Source organism: Jaculus jaculus, chromosome 6 (genome assembly GCF_020740685.1).
Source record: "Jaculus jaculus isolate mJacJac1 chromosome 6, mJacJac1.mat.Y.cur, whole genome shotgun sequence".
In the NCBI taxonomy this organism is placed as follows: Eukaryota; Metazoa; Chordata; class Mammalia; order Rodentia; family Dipodidae; genus Jaculus; species Jaculus jaculus.
Window position 1 is genome coordinate 19,723,027 of NC_059107.1, and position 21,346 is coordinate 19,744,372.

The window sequence follows — 21,346 nt, forward strand, 5'->3', positions numbered from 1 at the left end:
TGAATCATGAGCTAAAATCCTGTGTCCCAGCAGGATGTTCTACATCACTGTAGGTCCAAAGAAACAGGACCAACCTGCCACAGACTGAAATCTCTGAAACTGTGAGAAAAAATAGACCTCTTTCTTTATTAAGTTTTTTTTTTGGGTGGGGGGGGCGTCAGGTATTTTGTTACTAGTGGACATAGCTAGTCTTTAAGAGAAAAGCTTCCTGGAGTTCTTAAGCTTAGAAAGGGAGGATCAAGAAAAGCCAGGCAGCAGCGAGAGTAATGAGGATGGGTATGTTTTGATGGTAGAGCATGAATGAGGCTTAAAGGGAAGGAGAAAAAGTAACTGATTCGGAGAACTTTAAGACGAAGAAGTAGGATTCTGGCAGTGTCGCACACTGCTTCTGGAGTGGTTCCAGATGGAGAGTAGCCCAGGTGCCATGCTAAGGTGTTTTGCTTATGTTGAGAGGCAGGTGAATTGGATTAAGGATAGCAGATGATGAGTTTGAATGAATCTTTTGAAAATAAGAGGTATTATGTTATGGTCTGTTGTGTGGGGGACATATTGGAGACTGAAAAGCTAGAAGCAGGGAGCCAATTTAGGAGTGGTTATTCTATGGAAGCCATGGTTTCCTCCATAGAACTAATATATTCTACTGAGTTATTTGGGCTTTATTATTTCAAAAATTCCATTATTGGGAGTGGACATTATTGTTCTCTTTCACCACTGGTTAGTAGCATTTCATTCCACAATTATAAAAATTTATTAATTGTTGTGTCTGTATGTGAAATACTGTTTAGCACAGGGTTCTATATCATTAAGCTTTATGGCATCTATAGATGTCAATAACATCAAGAGTTCAAGTCCCCAGAAATATCTTCTTATATAGTTCAGACATGTAAACATATACCTGTACATGTATGATGTGTACATGAGGACAGGTGTGGCATGAAGGTGGAGCACTAGTGAGGTTTAAAGGGAAGGAGAAAAAGTAATTGATTCTGAGACCTTGAAGAAAGAACTAGGATGCATGTAGCAGCTTGTACTGAGTGCGATAATATCCAATAAAAATGCTTTCAGTACAACTTTAAGCCCTCCATAGCTTTTATCAATCCCGATGCTGTTTTAACATTTCCATAATCCAAGATCTCTGAACGGAGCCATAAAATCAAAAATATATAATGGCACAGAATAAGCATTCACACTGTTAAAGATGGTGATATCAAAGAAAGACTGAAGCAATACAAGATTTAAAACAAACAGGGAAAACATCAAATTCTGTAACTCAAAGTCTAGCAACTCTAACCAGTGACAAGAGTCCAAGTCTGATAATTATAAGCAGTGATGAGTTTCTGGAGTTAAAATTCAAATTCTACCCCTTCAGCTTGTTCTTCATTGCCTGGGGAACAATGTGTCTGAAGCTGGCAGCTCTTCTTGGTAACCATCCTATAGTCCTGGCATCTCTACTGGATCTCCACTGCGATCCACAGCTCCATTGTGTCTCCACACAGGGATTTCCAATAACCTTGTCTCACATTTCCTGTGGTCATTTCCCAAAAACATAACTGTGTTGCAAATCCAATGACCCTGTCTTTCCTGCATATTCTATATTCCATAGTACTAGGTGGGCTACCGAACTGTTAATCCACGGTGGGGGGTACAAAATTAAGCTGAGTTTGAAGAGCAGGAAAATTCCTTAAGCATTCAGGCTTCTTATTTTAATGAAAAAAAGTCTGCATTAGTTCCAGGCTCCTTCCTGGTGGGTAGGTAGTGCTAGGTAGGGACCAGGCCCACTGGTTCCTCCCAAGGGGTTGAGAAAGAGGTGATGAACATCAGAAGACTCAGGACCTCTCCTAGTCACCGGAGAAAAACCACACTGAGTCGGGAGTCTTGTCGAACCAGGAACTTGCTTTATTGTTACAAACCATTGCCTATATAATGTTGGGAACAAAGGCAGGGATTTTAGGATGGGAGGAGAGGTAAGGGCCAATAGTAAACCGTGACCTTTGAGATGATTGGTCCCAAGTGTGCCCGGGGGAATTCCAACTCCTACACAGAAGTAGCAGGCCAGAAGCCATTAGGAGTCTTGCTTAGTCATAGCTGGCCAGAGGCAGATCACCAAAATTTAGCTAGGCTCAGGACATTCTACTATGCCTCATGCCCAGGCCTCTCAAGGCCCAACATTTCCCCCTTTTATTTTTGTAAGAGCATTAGTCACCATGGCCCCTGTCTTAGGTTGTCCCCTTCTGGGGATCTTACGAGTCACTGGGTACCAGGTGTTTAGCTCACTGAGAACCCACTCCATGGCTTGTCTTAGACTGTCTCAGTCACTCTGAGATCTTACCCGTCATTGGTCACATGGAGGGCAGAAGAGGTGGCAGTGGGTCATCTGAAGAACTTAATTCCTAAATTGCCAGCCTGTGATAATGTATCTCAATCTGATGGATCTGCTGATGAATGAATTGTGTAATTTTGTTAATTACACAAGGCCCGACAGTGAGGATAAGGAGGAGGGGAAGGAGGGGCTTAAGTAGAGGGAGGAAGTAGGGTAAGAAGCCATGTAAGCCCATCCACAGTGGGCTGTCCTGGAGATCCCACCACCTCCTCTGTAAGTCTTCCTGGAGCCTCTTAATCTTGTCCTGGATGATTCCTGATTTATTGGTGTAAAAGCAGCATTTTTCTTGTAAAAACAAGCATATGCCTCCCTTTTTGGCTGTTAGTAGGTCTAGTCCCCTCCTGTTTTGTAGGACTACCTCAGCCAGGGAATTGAGCTTCCAGAAATGATATCTACATCTGGGATTAAGGTGGCTGGGGCACAAAGGCCCATCCAATTGGTAGGCAGAAAGTCATAGGCCATCCTGCTTCCACAAACATAAACCATTCCAGAAGGCAGGCAGCATTGAGCACTGGGCTCAGTTGTGTTAAAAGTACAGAAGGAAGGATGAATGTATCCCACATCTATACTGGAATTATTAGGGGGAGGTGGGGCCCAAATATAAGTTCCAGAGGAAACATTGGGAAAAGGTGGACAGGGATGGGGAAGGAGCAATTTTTTAAGGTTGTATGGGCAACTGTACTGCAAGCAGCTGGGGAGGCCCAGATCGGAGGCAAAGCCAGCTCCGGGCCCCAGTCAATGGGTCCTTCCATATTACCCAGATAGAACTGTAGGTAACAGATGGAACCAATGTTTTTGTAAAGGGGATAATTGTTTATCTTCTTTAGAAAAATTAAAAATATTTAGGGCTTGGGAAATGGCTGAGCAGTTAAAGCATTTGCCTTTGAAGCCTAAGAATCCTGGTTCGATTCCCCACGGCCCAAGTAAGTCAGATGCACAAGGAGGCACATGCATCTGGAGTTCATTTTCAGTGGCTGGAGGCCCTGGCGCACCCATTCTCTCTTTCTGTCTGCCTCTTCCCCTGTCTGTCTGTCTGTCTCTCTCAAATAAATAAATAAAGTATTTTTAAAATGATTGTATTATTCCTGCTGTCCCAGTGCATAGCTCTAAAACAATTGCAGATTAGCCTAGCTGTTGTCTTTATCCAAAGCTTTCGTTTCTTTCTGTGTCATATCCTGCTGCTCACATTAGTCCATTTCTATGCAATGCAACCCTGCATAACTTGAGGACAGAGGCAGGCGGAATGCAGCAAGCCTGCCGTACAAACTGCTTCTAGACTAGTCCTCATAAACTTGTTCTCCCCCTCATAAGCCAAACCTCACAGTCCATAGTTCTTATTGCATTCAGGTTTATTAACTTTAACCAGAATGTTCCATCAAACCATGCCCCCAGCACTGCAAAGTGTCTCTTAAGCTGAGGTTTCAAATCCTTCCATATTCCTTCCATAAATCTATCTCAAAAGGTCAAAAAGCACAAAGTCAAGTTTCTAGCAGTAACTACCCCACTTCACTTCTTAGTACCAATTTGCTGTTGTTGTGACCTTCTCATTGCTGAAAAAATACCTGACCAAAAACAGCTTGTGGGAGGAAAGGGTATATTTTGTCTTATAGACTTGAGGGGAATCTCCATGATGGCAGGGGAAAATGTGACATGAACAGAGGGTGGACATCACCTCATGGACAATATCAGGTGGACAATAGGAGCAGGAGAGTGTGCCAAACACTGGCAAGGGAAAGCTGAATATAACACCCAAACCTGTACTAAACAACACCCCTTCTCCAGGAGGTTCCAATTCCCATAGTTCTATGAGCTATGGACCTAGCATTCAGAACACATGAAATTATGGGGGTGTGGTAGTTTGACTCAGGTGTCCCCCATAAACTTAGGTGTTCTGAATGCCAGTTTCCCAGCTGATGGCAATCTGGGAATTAACACCTCCTGGAGGCAGTTTATTGTTGGGGGTGGGCTTATGAGTATTAAAGCCAGTTTCCCAATGCCAACTCCACTGTTGCTATGGTCCACCTTGTTGGCTGGGGGTGATGTCCACCCTCTGCTCATGTCATTTTCCTTGCCATCGTGGAACTTCCCCTTGAGTTTATAAGACAAAAATAGTCCTCCCCCCCCCCCAAACTTCTCTTGGTCAGGTGATTTCTGCCAGCAATATGAACCTGACTGTAACAGTAGAGTGGTACCAAGGAATAGAATTGATGCTAGACACCTGGCTGTGTGACTTTGGCCTTTTGGAGCTGATTTTTAAGAGGAATGTGGAAGGATTTGAAACCTTTGCCTAAGAGATGCTTTGCAGTGCTGTAAGTACAGCTTGATGGACTATTCTGGTCAGAGTTGAAAGACCTGAAAGTAGTAAGAACTATGGACTGTGAGGTTTGGCTTCTGAGGGTGAGAAAGAGCTTTGCTTGGACTGGACTAGCAGTTTAAGTAAGAAGGTTGCTGTTATGCCCGTGTCCCAATAAATTATTCAGGGTTGGTTTGCGTAGAAATGAACTGGTGTGAGCAGAGGGATATGGCATAGAAAAAAAAATCTTTGGGTGAACTGCTACCCTTTCAGCTACATTTGAGAGATTACAGCCTTTGAGATAGGGCCAGCTGACCTGCACTGGGACAACAGGAAGAATGTAGACTCTTTTGAAGGGGTCTGAATGCTGAAAGAATGTCCTGTTCTTCAAAGTCTGCTTTACTCCCCCTCCCTGGATTGGCACCCCACCTGGTATTGTGGAGTATACGAAATGCAAGAAAGAGAGGGTCATTGAGTTTGTAACACAGTCTTGTGTTTTGGAAAGGGCCATGGGCAGTGTGAAGCAGGTTTGTTGGATGCCTGCATGGAGACCCATGGGTCCATGAGGATGAACCATAGGTTGCAGTGGAGACCCAGTGGAGCTGCCAGGACCATGTGATGGCTGCCAAGCTGCTGGCCCTGGATGAAAATTTCCAGGACTGTAAGTAGCTTAGCTGGAGGGGTGGAGTTGGAAGTCCAGAGACTTGTTGCTGGTTAGAATTATTGGACTTGGAGACTTGTTAGTGGCTAGAGTTGTTAGACTTGAAGCTACAGAGTTTCTGGCTGTTTTAAATCATGTACTGGTTGAATATTTCCTTGCTATGTAGAATGCCATCTTTTGCAGTGGGAAACTTTATTATGTGTCATTATGGGTTTTGGGGGGACTTTTTTTGGGTTTCATGGTTCAGTTAAAAAATCTTAGACTATAGGGATATATGAACATCATTGGAATTGATAAAAACTATGTGGACTTTAAAGTTGGACGAATGTACTGCATTTTACATGATGTATGGTTATCAGTTTACGGGAGCCAGGGGCGGAATGTGGTGGTTTGATTCAGGTGTCCCCCATAAACTTAGGTGTTCTGAATGCTAGGTTCCCAGCTGATGGAGATTTGGGAATTAATGTCTCCTAAAATGAGTGTATTGTTGGGGGTGCTCTTCTGGATGTTATAGCCAGTTTCCCCATGCCAGTGTTTGGCACAATCTCCTGTTGCTATGGTCCACCTTATGTTGGCCAGGGGTGATGTCCACCCTCTGCTCATGTTGTTGTTTTCCCTGCCATCATGGAGCTTCCCCTTAAGTCTATAAGCCCAAATAAATCCTTTTTTTAAATTTTTCCCAAAAGCTGCTCTTGATTGGGTGATTTTTACTGGTAATGTGAGCCTGACTGTAACAGGGGAATATCTAGATCAAACTACCACACCGTGCCTTCCTGAAGGTCTCAGAATAGTTTTATATGACTTCCACAGTACTTGCTGACTTGGCTAACCTCACCGGAGTTTTGACAGGGGTTTTCCTAATGTTGATGAAGTGAATTCTGCTGTTAATTTATGGTGTCGCCAAATGAAAACAAGAATCCAGAATAACTGAAAGGGTTGATTTATTTTCATGGATGGAAAGGGAGAGAGGAGAATCAGAAGGTTGTAGGGAAAGGAACAAAGCAGGGGAAACTACACACAGACTTGTCAAAGTACTCTTTCCTACTTCCACCTACCTCCAGGGCTCCACGTGGAGAGAGAAATTCTGGGTCATCAGTCCTGTGACCTAGTCTTACAGATTTCACACATATACATACACACAAACACACCTGTGGCTAAAAATGTTCGGCGCATATTAAGTACCTGATTAAAGAGTAAAGCCTATATTTGACTTTGCAGTTTGTTTCACTGATGTTTCTCTTTACACCTTCATCACACAGGTGTATGGAAATGGAAAATTCTGTAACTAAGTGGCACTGGTCATGGTTCTATTGGAGGAAGAGACTAACTCCATAGCCTCTGAAATATTAACAGTGACTTGAAGAGGAGACTCAGAATCATTGTTTTCCTTTTCTTTTTTTCCTTTTTAAATGATTGAGGCATATTAGATGAATATTCATTCATCTAGTGCACATCTTTGAGACATGAGTCCAGGGCACAAATACATGTATACACAGATACTCACATGGATATATAGAAAGGGAGAAGTGAGGAGCAAAGGAGAGGGGATGAGAGCAAAAGAGCAAAAGAATAGAAATAGTTTTGAATTTTAATTTAAGTCTAAGCTAATTTATTACTGGCAAATAGTAGAGGCAATCAGTCTGCCCACACCGATCACCTGTCTTCCTTCACCGCAGTACTCAGCATGACCTACCCAGTCCTGATCTGTGAGCCCTGGCTCAAGCCCCATGATGTCCACTTCAATCTGATCTTTAGTGGTTCAAGCAATCATTTACCCACACGACTCCGTTGTTTCTGATGTATATCTTAATATAGGTGTTTCCTTTGTTCATCATTGAGTGACAAAAAATCAATATGCTCCACACCATAGCCTCCATAAGGATTTCATAGGAACTGTATAAGTGGCATGATATTTTGATAAATGTCCCAGAGCCCAAATTATAGTCATGTTTTTCTCCTCCCTTCTTAAGAAATTATTCTGAATCATATTGTTTGAATCTGGCTTGAGAAAGCTGAGGGAAAATATGCAGCTGAGTATTTTATGTTTATTTTGTATCACACGTTGTAAAGTGCTAAGGGAAGAGCAAATGCTTTAATTAAAGGGAACAATTTTCTTAGGAAAAACAATCGCTATGTTTGCTAACCGAGTCTAATGTGCTGCATAGCCAAACCAGGGCTTTAATATATGCCATCTTTTAAAATGCCAAACGAACCAGCAATAGTTGTGACTGCATATTTATTCAGTGTAATTGATAGAAATGTTTAATTAAGTATTATGAAGGGTAATTCTCTAGCTTTCTTTATCAGACAAATTGAAACCACCCCTAACTTCTGAGATTATTTTTGTATAATTAAATAAAAACATCCAAAGAATATAAAAGCAATGTTGCCAGGGTTCAAGGTAGGTTTAAAATACCTTACTTTAACAACTCCCAGGATGAGCATATACCTAGTTGTTTCCTTGACTCTGCCTCCCCTCCCCCTTCACAAGGTATTTACTGTGTAAAATGACTATAGTTTATGAATCAAAGAAAATATGGGCTTTTCATCAAAGACTTTATGGACAAATTAATGCACATGATTTGTGCCATAGGAGAGATTACACTCAACAAATTTACACAATCACAGAAAGACAGACACTGCATGTTCTCACTCATCTGTGGTTTCTAACCTGGATGAGCTTGAGTTGCTGGCATACCAGATAGGCAAACTGAGGCCCAGATAACATAGATGGCAGGATTTGGGGGAATGGTAGGGGGAAAGAAACACACACCTAAACCCAAAATGAACTGGTACCATAGAAACCTTTCTCCTTGAAGGTAGACTAAAATATATAACTCTTGGGATGGAGAGATAGCTTAGTGGTTAAGACATTTGCCTGCAAAGCCAAAGGATCCTAGTTTGATTCTCCAGGACCCATGTGAGTCAGATGCATAAGGGGGCGCATGCATCTGGAGTTCATTTGCAGTGGCTGGAGGCCCTGGCATGCCCATTCTCTCCCTCCTTCCATCTCTCTCTCTCTCTCTCTCTCTCTCTCTCTCTCTGCCTCTTTCTCTCTTTCAAGTAAATAAATAAAATATTTTAAAAATAAAATAAAATAGATAACCCAAGGAGTATAGAGGGAGCACCTGAAAAGAAAGACCCTGAAGAGGATGGGATGAAGCCTAACCTTAAAACATGTTGGCTTTGACCTGTAACTTGTAGTACCCACATTGGTCTGTTGATTGTAGAGACCTTCAAGGTTCCACAAGACAGGCTTGTGTCAATGCACTTGCATTGACACTTGCCTGAGGTAAAAGGTAAGACCTTATTGCTGAAGACATCATATGCTGCTGGCACAGAATGTGGAGAGTTCTGGCTGGAATCTAGAAGAGACCCAGTCCCCGGACAGTTGGCCCATCTGGTGCTGGAAAGTACTGCATGAGCTACTGGGGGAAAGTGGCCAACAATGGTGTGAGCAAGCAGGGGTCTAAGCTACTCAGAAACAACCAGCCTGACAAGAAGCACACACCAGTGCAATGGTGGCACACAGCATTGGTGGGTTGTCAATGGCTTTCTGATTGGCTAAGAGATCCCCTCAGTGGAAAGGAACCCATATGTGGAACTAGTAACCAGGTCTGAATCCTATGGAGAAAAAGATTATGCTCTCCAATGACAAGCTCCCACTAGTCTTTAGTTAAAAGAGGGGATACATTCATCAAAGTCTTCCTAAATTAATTATCCTTATCCAGTTTAATCTATGCTGACTTGGTCTCCACTGGAGAATCCGCTTTCTTTTTTCAGAAAGTAGCAAAACCCAAGGAGATCAACCACCCCTCACATCTTAGTCAAGGCTCAGGCGGAACCCCAGAGAAATTTGGAAGACAAGCAAGAGTGCTGCTTCCATGGTGAGCCTGACAATCAGTTCCGGGGTGAAGGAGACAGACACTGAGGACACTCAACATCTACCAAAGCAGAGATCCAGAGGCTACTAAGAGCTCATCCCTGAAGTAGACTTAAATCACACCCACCAACGCTCAAGGGATTTTATGGAAGGGTATGCAGAAAGATTTTAAGAGTCACAGGTTGGGATATCATGCCCAGAGGCATTGCCTCACCTCAGGAACTGACTGTTGTTCCCACAACACATAACCCAGAACCCCATGAGGAATTCCAGCAGCCCCACTGAGAAGGGCCCCTTGTGGAGTGGGGCCAGGGATGAAGGAAAAGACGGCACCAACATAAAATGTATCTATACAAAATATGTTCTTAGGCCGGTCATGGTGGCACACACCTTTAATCCCAGCACTTGAGTGGCAGAGATAGGAGGATCGCCATGAGTCCCTGAGACTACATAGTGAATTCCAGGTCAGCCTGGGCCAGAGTGAGACCCTACCTCAAAAAACAAAAAACAAAACAAAACAAAACAAAAAGTTCTTAATAATAAATAAAGAAAAAAGCATAATAAAAGGACACTTCCATGCAACTGATTTTCCTGTAAGCAGGTATATTATTTCCAGATACATTTGTCATCATTGTAGAGTTTACCTAGAAAAGGTACAAAAAGTAATAGAGTAATGGGAAAAATTTTAGATGAAAAATGAAAAAAAACTGTATTAGTATGTCCATATAATAGAAAATTTTCTGTTGTGTATTGTCTGAAAAATTTAACCTGCATCATTAATGTAGACCTCATTTTCTTTCTCCATTTTCTTTTGATGTGCAGTTACCTTGGCTCCATAAATTAGGTGTTGTAAACTATGCTGCACTTAAACATGGGTATGCAGGTGTCTCGGAGGAACACAGACAGATTTCTTCACATACACACTTAGTGAAAGGTACAGCCACATGTTCACTTTTTTACTGTGCCATCCTAGGATTTTCTATTTCTCAGCAAAAATCCTCCTTACAACGTTCTCCCTCCAGACATAAAATGGCCTGGATACCTATGACCTCACAGTGCCTGACACTACCTACACAAGACCATCATAAGAGGAGGAAAAGATTATGACATCAAAATAAAAGAGAGACTGATTGAGATGGGGAGGGAATATGATGGAGAATGGAATTTCAAAGGGGAAAGTGGGGAGGGTAGGGAAGGTATTACCACTGGATATTTTTTATAATCATGGAAAATGTTAATAAAAATTGAGAAAAAAATTACAAACAAAATCTGGGAAGTTGGGCAGCTACATTTTGACAGAACTCACGGCCATCCATTTTGCATGGACGATTTATGCTAAATTTAGAATTGTTGCTTTGGTATACACTGGTATGATTATGCCCTTTTACCATCTCATTTTTGTGAAATAACAGATGTTGACTTTATCACGACCTTGTGCAATAAATGTTTCCTCTTGCTGCTTTCAATATTTTTCATATTCAATATATTAATTATGAAATACTTGGGTATTTTTTTCATTAATTAATTCTATTGAGAGTTTGTTTGGCATCTTGGACATGTACACTAAATTTTAGAAATGAAATTAATTTTAAAACTTTTGTATATTTTAGAAATAATTGTGAAGATATGATTCTTTCATTTTTTTTTAAAATTTTTTTTAAAAATTATTTATTTATTTATTTGAGAGTGACAGACACAGAGAGAAAGACAGATAGAGGGAGAAAGAGAGAATGGGCGTGCCAGGGCTTCCAGCCTCTGCAAACGCACTCCAGACGTGTGCGCCCCCTTGTGCATCTGGCTAACGTGGGACCTGGGGAACCAAGCCTCGAACCGGGGTCCTTAGGCTTCACAGGCAAGCGCTTAACCGCTAAGCCATCTCTCCAGCCCGATTCTTTCATTTATTTTGAAAAATGCACAAGTGTTCAAATAACAAAAATGTGAAAATGTAGCTGAAAAAGGACTATCCTCTACTCTTTTCCTGAGCAAACTTCTCTCTATATATTTTTCACCAGTAAAGGATTGTAAAACATGCCTAACATTGTAATCTGAGATTTTCTTTCATGTGTTTCAACAGCAAGCTAACCCACAAACTTCTTTTTGAGACAACATAGATATGCAGGGGATGATAATTTAGAAAGTTTTCTATTAGGCTATTTGGTTTATTTTCAGAAAACAATAACATTTTCATTTAATGAACTGAAAATTAATTTAGACCTCAGCCTTTCTGAACAAAGATTTAATATAGTTTTCTACTGAACATACAGCCAATTTTTTTTCTGGGTGTCAATTTAATTTATAGCAATTATTTGTGCAAAGTAGAAAATTAATGATGTCAGAAGGTCAAATGTTTTACATTGATTATGTTTGTTCTATGAAAAACAGTAGCGACATGCCAAGATCTCTATTTTGATCAACAAAAACTCATCTTGAATGATAATGTTATTCTTCGGTAAACTTATGAATCTTTACGTGACAGAACAGTTTGTTGACATGACAATGACACTGGCCTCCTACCTCATATAGCATCAAGGCCAAACCCTTCTGCCGGGGCTGACCCCCAAATTTCAATCAGATTTCATCAGTTGGCACAATAGATGTCATGAGTGGATTTGCTGTTTGATGTCTTCCCCCTAAATAGTGCTCATTTTAGCTCTATCACGTAAGAATCTAGTATCCAGGTAGGCATAGTGCAGTTCTGTAATCCCAGCACTCTGGAGGCTGAAGCAGTAAGAATACTGAGAATTCAAGGATTGCCTAAATTACATTGTGAACACCAGGCCAGCCTGGATTACACAGCAGGAATCTTTATCAAACAAAATATGAATTAATTAACTCATGGAATAAAGAGAGACAGATTCAGTATATGTTTCCAAGGATTCCACGTTCACTTGTTTTGGAGAAGTGTAAGACCTTATTCCTACCATGGAGACTCATGGTGTGCAACAGCGTGTGGCAGGTTCTGCAAATCTCTGCAGTGTTAGATAGAAAGTGCAGACAGAGCTCTCCTCTGTTGGAGTCAGCCTTCCCCCGGCTTGTGCAAAGTATAGCACTTTAGTTTGTAGCACAGTTGTTTACAGCCTGCAAAACAAAGATAAGCAAGGATCCTCCCCTGAAACCGTTGCTTCTGTGCTATCTCCCTTTTCTATACTATTTAATAATTTGTCCATCATCACTTGCTTTGAGCATGCCTTGTATCCTATAAGTATTGTGTCTACTGTGTCCAGGAAAACATATGTCTGGTTAGGAAGGGAGAGGTGAAGAGGGCTGTGGGTAGAAGAATTAAAAACACACACCTACGATTTTAGTTTATTTTTATTTTTATTTATTTATTTGAGAGAGGTGGGACAGACCGAGGTAGAGAGAGAATGGGCGCACCAGCGCCTCCAGCCACTGCAAATGAACTCCAGATTCATGTACCCCTTTGTGAACCTGGCTTACATGGGTCCTGGGGAATCAAACTGGGATCCTTTAGCTTTGCTGGCAAATGCCCTGACTGGTAAGCCATCTCTTCAGCCCACACTTAAAATTTTTTAGGTATTTTTTATTTATTTGTTTGAGACAGAGAGGATGAGGGAGAGAAAGAGAGAGATTGAGAGATAGAGAATGGGCACCTCTCGACATTGCACGTGAACTCCAGATGTATGTGCACCTGGCTTTAGGTGGGTATTAGGAAATTGAACATGGGCTCTTCAGCTGTGCAGATGAGTTCCTTAACTGCTGAGCCAACTCTCCATTCTACACCTATATTATTGATCAAACACTGCCAAGATGCCTGCCTCTGTTCTTAACTATGTTATAAGCTTCTTGAGTGCTGGGATGTTTAAAAGCAATGCAGACAAGACTTCATAAAACTATCCTAATTTTCCTGAAATATTGGGTGTCACACTTTACTGAAAAAAATTTAGTGAAGAATTAGGAAGAGGGGTTACTGTATTAAGTCAAAGTTAGAAACATAAGAAACACTAGCTTTTTGGCAAAATATGAAAACCTTGTCCCCAGGGCATATTACATGTTATTTGAATGAAGAATGTACAGAAAAACATATAAGGAAAGAACAGGAAATGAGGAGCAGTCACTAGCAGAGAACTTAAGCAGAATGAATCCAAGATTTTAGACCCATTTAGAAATGGTATTATTCTTCTGAGGTAAGGTGAGGAATGTATGGTTGCTTTTTATTTGTCAAAGAAAGCATGCTTTTCTATCACCTTTGTTGTTGTTGTTGAGGCAGGGTCTTGCTCTAGCAAGGCTGATGTGGAACTCATCTTGTTGCTCAAGCAGGCTTCAAACTCATGAAGAACCAATTACCTCAGTATCTCTAGTGCATAGGCCATAATACCAATCTCCTAGAAGGTTGTTTAAGAACAATTTTTGTGTATGTGTGTGGTTTATGTATGTGATGTATGTATGTATGTAAGCACATATCTGGTACACTAATGAGTGTGTGGAGGCCACAGGTCAACACTGGGGGTCATCCTCAATCACTTTCAACCTTCGTTTTGGAGACAAGGTTTCTGCTGGAGGCGGACTTCAGTAACTTGGCTTTTCTAGACAAGATTCCCTGTCTCTGTCTCCTCAGTGGTGGGGTTATAGGTGCCTGTTCCCAGGCCTGGGATTTTACATGGACACTGGGATTCAAACTAAGATTCTCATTCCTTAAGCAATATCTCCAGCTTCAAAGACCTAGTTTTGTTTTGTTTTGTTTTTTCGAGGTAGTGTCTCACTCTGGCCCAGGATGACCTGGAATTCAGCTTGTAGTCTCAGGGTGGCCTCTAACTCATGGCAATCTTCCTACCTCTGCCTCCTGAGTGCTGGGATTAAAGGTGTGCACTACCACACCTGGCATAAAGACGTTTTTTGAAAGCATCTTTTAGTAACTATCATTTATTATTATTCATTATTATTATTTTGGTTTTTCAAGGTATGGTCTCACTCTAGCCCAGGCTGACCTGGAATTCACTATGTAGTCTCAGGGTGGCCTTGAACTCACGGTGATCCTCCTACCTCTGCCTCCTGAGTGCTGGGATTAAAGGTGTGTGCCACCACGCCTGGCTACTATCATTTATTAATTGTGAAATATTGTGCGATTACTTAACTTCTTTGGATGATTGGGTTTTTATTCCCTGAAAAGGGAGGATAATGGGCTGGAAAGATGGCTTAGCAGCTAAGGCACTTTCCTGCAAAGCCTAAGGACCCATGTTAAACTCTCTAGATCCCATGTCAGCCAGACACACAAGGTGATACATGCACAAGGTCACACATGCATACAAAGTGGCATATGTGTCTGGAGTTCGATTACAGTGGCTGGAGGCCCTGGAATGCTCATTCTTTCTCTTTCTCTGTCTTTCATAATCAAAGGCCAATCTGTTGGGCTTGGCTGAAAAAGAAAATACAGGGAGGATAATAATAGTGCCCATCTTATGGAATGTTCTGAATTCTAAACAGCTCTTAATGCAAGCCAGTGTATGATTGCTACATTGCTACATAGCCATCTTGTATCTTCATTGCTTATGAAATTGATAACATGAGTGGTTACCTCTTAGTTTTACTTACACACACACACATGTGTGTGTGTGTGTGTGTGTATATATATATATATGTATATATATATACATATACATATATATATATATATATATATATATATATATATATATATATATATATATATATATAGCTAGCTACTCACTTATGTCATCATCCTCACAAATGATTATGATCATCTTCACTTTCTAGACATAGAAATGGAGGCATAGTTCACTTGATAAATGTGTCCAGGCTTCCATAGCTAGTGAGTCAGGGTTTGAGATGAGAGTCCCAAGATGATGTCTCCTTCTTCACTGGAATCTGGTCTTCTACTTTTTGGAACTTCTCTTTGGTAGGCTGGGATAATGTTTCTGGTTTTCTGGGAAGATTCACTTAGTACCAGGGTCACTTTCGCTACAAGTTTTGTCATAGATCTGTGCATGCTCCAGTGTGAAGTAGCTGTGAAGGTCCTGAGAAAATACTGGTGGGTTGAAGCAACAGACAAAATTCTTTGAAAGACCTCAATTGGAGATCCTTATCCATTCTCATCCCTGCACAGTGACCAGCATTTTTCCACCCTACCACCTTAGTTAGGATGGGTCCCTGTGCTGCTGTGTCCTGACACAGGTCGCTCTGCAGCATTCTGTGCAAGATTATACTCAGTTTGTCAGAGACCTACCTCTGCTGATGGGTACAATGGGACTTGTGAAGATGACTCTGAGGAGACATGTAGAAAAGCAGCTTGTGAGGGTGCCCTGTGTAGAGTGTGGTGGGGCCTTTACTTGTTACACTTGCCCTCCTTGGTGTCCATTTGGGCTAGCTCCTAATTGCTAGCCAGTGTCCTCTGTGTTATTATAAATAATATCATTAAGTTATTAAAATTAATTTAGTGTATATTACCTGAACTATGGACGTGATAGACAGCACTTGTACAATTTCTATTTTAGTTGTAGTGTTATATTTTGTGATAAAGAGATGACAAACATTTTAAATAATAAGAAACATGAATTAATCAGCCTACTATGTCCATCAAAATCTAGGTATAAAACTTTCTGGAGACTAATTTTTTTAAAAAATTGATAACTCAGTCTTCTGAGTGTTACCAAATCTCATAGACATGAAAAGTAAAGCATTCACACACAAGTGATCAGGGAGTGATTTGACAACTTTCCAGTATTGTTGAGTTTGTATTATTTAAATCCTTCCTTCACATTCTAATGGTTTTTTAATCACCCATGGTATGAAAGACTCCTAGACTTCTGCTGAAGCTGATCTGATTAGGGAAGGGAGACATTTTTACATATTCTAAGACATTTTAAGATACACAGGGTTAGTTATCCACGAAATTATTGTCTGGGAGGATGACTCTATTTGATACTTTTGATTTATAATCATTGGACCTTATGTGGAACAGAGGAATATTCCAAGAATACTAAGGTGTCATGAATGTGATTTAAAGATTTTCAAGTGGAAAAAGGTTTTCATTCCAATAAAAGGAAAAGGCACAGCATAATAATCTTGAGATGTCCTGAAGCCTGGTGATGAGTTTTATCCATGTCTTTGTTACCATCAGCCTTCCTTGATATGTTTTTTTTTTCAATTACAATACTTATGGAATTTTAATACTCTAAATTGGGCTAGTAGTGCCTTCTGATAGGATCCAAATGGAGGGTGCAAGTTGTAGGCACGCCATTCATATAACTCATTATGATTATAAAGAAATTAAAAAATATAGGCTCTGAGATATGACATATTCAAAAGTACCATTTTTACCTTTATTTATTCCTCTGTTGAGCTAACTTGTTTATGAATCATAGCCATTTATAAAGTTAGCACATTTCTTATTGATCATATAGTAGTAATTTTTAGTAAAATTTATTAACTTATGTGAAGCATTTTGACCACAATTCTGGTTACCATAATAACTAGATGTTATTAACAGTGCTAGAATCTAGACTTTATTTCCAGAACTGAACATAAATAGTATACTATTTTAGGCTTCCAGGTCACCCCCAGCCAATGCTTCCTAAGAATATATTTAACAGAACTCGCGGGAGGTAATACAAATAGATTCACCAAGTCCATTCTGAGCTTTTGGGGAGGAGGATGCATACCACTCCAGAATTCTCAAAGTATGATCTACAGAATTTAGGTTATGATTCTTGAAGCACACTGTTCACTGGAAACCACAGAACTAATCTACTGAGTCCCAGAAGTAGCCTATCAAACAGAGAAAATGGAATCTGCTTTGTTAGGAGGAGAAACAGAGGACATCTTCTCTGCTGGAGCTTAACCAGTTACTCTTAAATGTATTAGTAATTAAAAGCTGATTATTTAACTGCTTTTTCAAATCTCAGGTGTTTAATTACCCATGGAGTCGCTTCCTAGACTTATTTTTACTATGCTGTGATTTAAAAAACATATACTTTATAAGATCTAGCTTCTTAGTTTGCACACGTATAATGTTGTTAACTATATGTACAAAGTTGTGTACCAGATGTCTAGTGTTCATCATTTTTGCCTGACAAATAAAATCTATTAAACTGCAACTTCTCACTGGCTCTATTGCCTTAAGAATTTCAAGGCTTTTGGTGAAACATTTAAAAAATATTTTTATTTATTTATTTGCAAGGAAAGAGAGAGAGACAGAGACAGAAGACAGACATAGATAGAATGGGCACATCAGGCCCTACAACCACTGCAAATGAACTCCAGATGCATGTGCCATTGTACATCTGGCTTTGTACGGATAGTGGGGAATCAAACTCGGGTCATTAAGCTTTGCAAGCAAATGCCCTAGCCACTGAACCATCTTTCCAGCTCTAATGAAACATTTTTTGATTATAAAAAAGAGATCCTTCTTGTTCAACCCATAGATATTATTTCATAAATTGAAACAGTCCATTCAGTTCAGTGGTCCTATGAAGCAAGCATGACTAGGCATATTTGAATTTTCCTATAATTTAATTTCTCACTACCAATATATTTGGTGGAAAGTTGCATTTTTATGTGGAAAGATCAGAATAAGTGACAGAATCTACAACTCAGACCAAGACTCTGTTATGAGTTATTTTTTCTTTGGAAAGTAGGGAAGTGATAGAGAATTTTAAACAAGTACTAACATCTGATATTTATGTATGATTTCATTTTTCTCTGAGGACACATTTTCAGTGCTTCTTTAAACTAGGGAGGTGTAGGCTTATAATCTCATTAGACAACAGACTGTGGTTGTATTACATTTTTTATTTCATTTCTTTTCAGCCTAATACAATTGCAGCAAAGGATGTACCAGCAAATATATGTAATAGATTCTCTAAATAAATGTAAGATGCCACTAGTTATTAAGTTGGAAAAAAAGACTTTTACACACACACACACACACACACACACACACACACACACACATCATATTGAAAGAATAATGTTTGCTTTGAGTTATTTTAAAGGGTAGAATTAGGATGAGGATTTTGATTTTTCTAAAACCAAACACAAACGTGCCCCTTTGGGTTGTGTGTTTTAGAAAGAGAGTGAGGATGAGGTGGGGAGAAACACTGAAAAGAGATGTCACCACTAAGCTGTGATTTCTGTACCAAAGTTCACATGCTTTCAAGGACACATTGACCTTTCTCTCCTTTCTTCATGCAAATGAGAGCAATGGGCAATGAACAAATTATAAATCTACCAAGTCCACAATGTGTGCATAGATTTCATAACCTTTCTGAAATTGAGGACTTGCAGGGAGGGGGTCATTGCTTTGTCATTTTTTAGTCACATAGAATAATCTTTTCATTTTATTTTCATCTCTTTGGAACTCTTGCTTTTAGAAAAATGTGTAGCCGACTCTGCTAAATTATAAGACCAACTCATTTCAAAGGTTAAAGGATGAGATGCAATTAGCCTCTAAATTCAGACCTGATTATTGAAGTCAGATTATCTCTTGGTTCAGAACAATATAACCAGACATTTTAATGTACTAATGTGTCCACTGGTTGACAATTAGAGTTGTCAGTTTAAGTAGTCAATTGAAGAGGCAGGTTAAGCTGAAATTGGTAGTGGTTCTGTGACCTTGTACTTAGGAACATTTCTCTGGAAATACAATTGTGAGCTTTGAATTGGCAAGGGAAGAAGTAGAATTTAATGATGGCCATGGTACCACAATGAATAGACTCTTCATGTATGTTACAAACTACTGACCCATAAAGGAATGGATACTGGAAAGATATTCTGCACAGCAAAAGTAATTGATACTCAGGTAACACAGAAGATCTAGTGATTTTTGGATCCCATAATGACTTTTGAAATTGAGTCCTTTGGGGAGAAAGGGAGATATAAGAAAATGTTGTGTGTGTGTTTTTCAAATCACCTTCACCTATGTCCTACTTTTAAAGTATATGAAATCTACATGGAGGATTCTAGCTCTCAGCTGAGAAAGTTCCTATTTTATGGCTAATTAGCAATTTTTAATGATCCTTATTCACTCTGAGACACTTTGTTCAAAGTGCCTGCCACTATGACAACAGTTACTTGAAAAGTACATTAGGCTAAAAACAAACATTTGTATGGGAAGAAAAGTGCTCCCTCTCCCCACTCACATGGGTAGTTAATTGAGTGAGTGGGAATGGGAGGTGAGATGAGCCACAGTATCAGTGCTTTTAAAGCAAAGTTCTGTGGGATGCATTCCTAGTTTCACCCCAGCCTGCCAATATCCATAGGGACACACATGAAGTGTGCAAAAGACCAGTTAATAAAGGCAGGGCCTTTGAAAAGGTATAGCCAGCTCACTGGAAGGAAGGGGAAAATGTCATCAATACTTTGATTCAGACTCAGTTTTGAAAGAATAGCTATAATGGTTCTTTTCTCTTCCTTCCTGAACCAGATTTATTTTTAGTAACTAGATGCCATGTTTATGGTTTGTCTATAAAGAATTTTGTCTGCTTTTAAGAAAGGCAAATGTAAAAATGATCATGAAAGGAAAATTGTTAAGCATGAATGTAGATTTATTAAAGATAGCATACATAATTACCAAGATAAAACTGTATTAGTTTGCCTCTTTTATTTTTTTAAAAAAATTGTTTATTTATTTGAAAACGACAGACAGAGAGAGAGAGAGAGAGAGAGAGAGAGAGAGAGAGAGAGAGAGAGAGGGAGGGAGAGAGAGAGAGAGACTGGGCACGCCAGGGCCTCCAGCCACTGCAAACAAACTCCAGACGTGTGCGCCCCCTTGTGCATCTGGCTATCGTGGGTCCTGGGGAATCGAGCCTCGAACCGGAGTGTTTAGGCTTCAAGGGCAAGCGCTTAACTGCTAAGCTATCTCTTCCACCCTGCCTCTTTTCTCTTTTGCTAAACATATCTTATTACTTACCTGCCTTTATGAGTTAATTGGCAGGTATTTCTCTCTACTACAGTGTATATTTAAGTCCAAAAACACATTAATAACATTGAGCTAAATAAAGGCCACTGTTAATTAGTAACACATTAATTACTCATTTTAACTAAAATTTGTATGTTTTTACATGCATGTGTGTCAGTGTGGGTGCTCTTGTGCCATGGTGTGAGGTCACAGTGTGATGTGGAGGTCAGTGAACAACTTCCTGGTTATTTCTCTCCTGTCTACCTCGTTTGTGGCCGGATTTCTCATTCTGGTGCTCTTTGCTGTGTTCACTAGGAAAGTCTCCTATTTCTGTCTCTCACTTTGCCATCAGTGTCAGCATGCTAGGATTCTAGACAGAAGTCCATTATAGCTTTTTGCTTGCAATCTGGGAATCATAATTGTGTACTCCAGCATGAGCAGCAAGCGTTTGATCCACTAATCCATCTCTCCACTCCACTCCTAAATTATACTCTTTACTATATAATATCACTGACCAACTTGTGAGTATGAGATGGTTGATATTTTCAACTCTTGTGTTTCGTCTGGGGAATACTATGTATGAAATTTTTATCTAAAACTGATTTATAGATTAATGATTTGATCAGATAAGGCTAATGCCACTTTTCAATAATAGGTTAGCATTCTTGTTCATTTCTCATGATTCTTTGTATGTATGTTAGGTGACATTTTGTCAAAAGATGAGGTTGCATTATATCAGAAGTGTCTATTCACCAATCCGAGGAGCACAGTTTGGGTACCAGAAAAGTCTGATGAAAGACACTGCTATAAAACACCAGGCAGCTAATTATGAATAAATAAAGATTTCAATGTAACAGACATTGAAACACAAGGACTCTTGTCTGCATTTTAATTTTGTTCCTAAAAGAAATTCATATTTCTTGCATGCTTTCCTTAAAATGTGCTATGCTAATTTTAATTAGACTCTGATACATGAGCTTCTTCCTAGGGCAATGGCTTATGATTATATAATTCTTAACAATAACTTTCATTGTATAGCCCTAGAGATGCAAATAATAAAATGATGGAGATAAATGTGTTCAGACCCCTAGACCAGAAATTTCTTAACTCTGTGACAGCCAGCCACATCTTCCTGAGGCATAGCTGATTCAATAAGCAACTTATATTTCTCAAATATACCCTATCTTTCAAGTACATAGAGTTCTTTGATGGATAATTAATTATATATTCATTCCAATTGCTACTGAATTCATTAT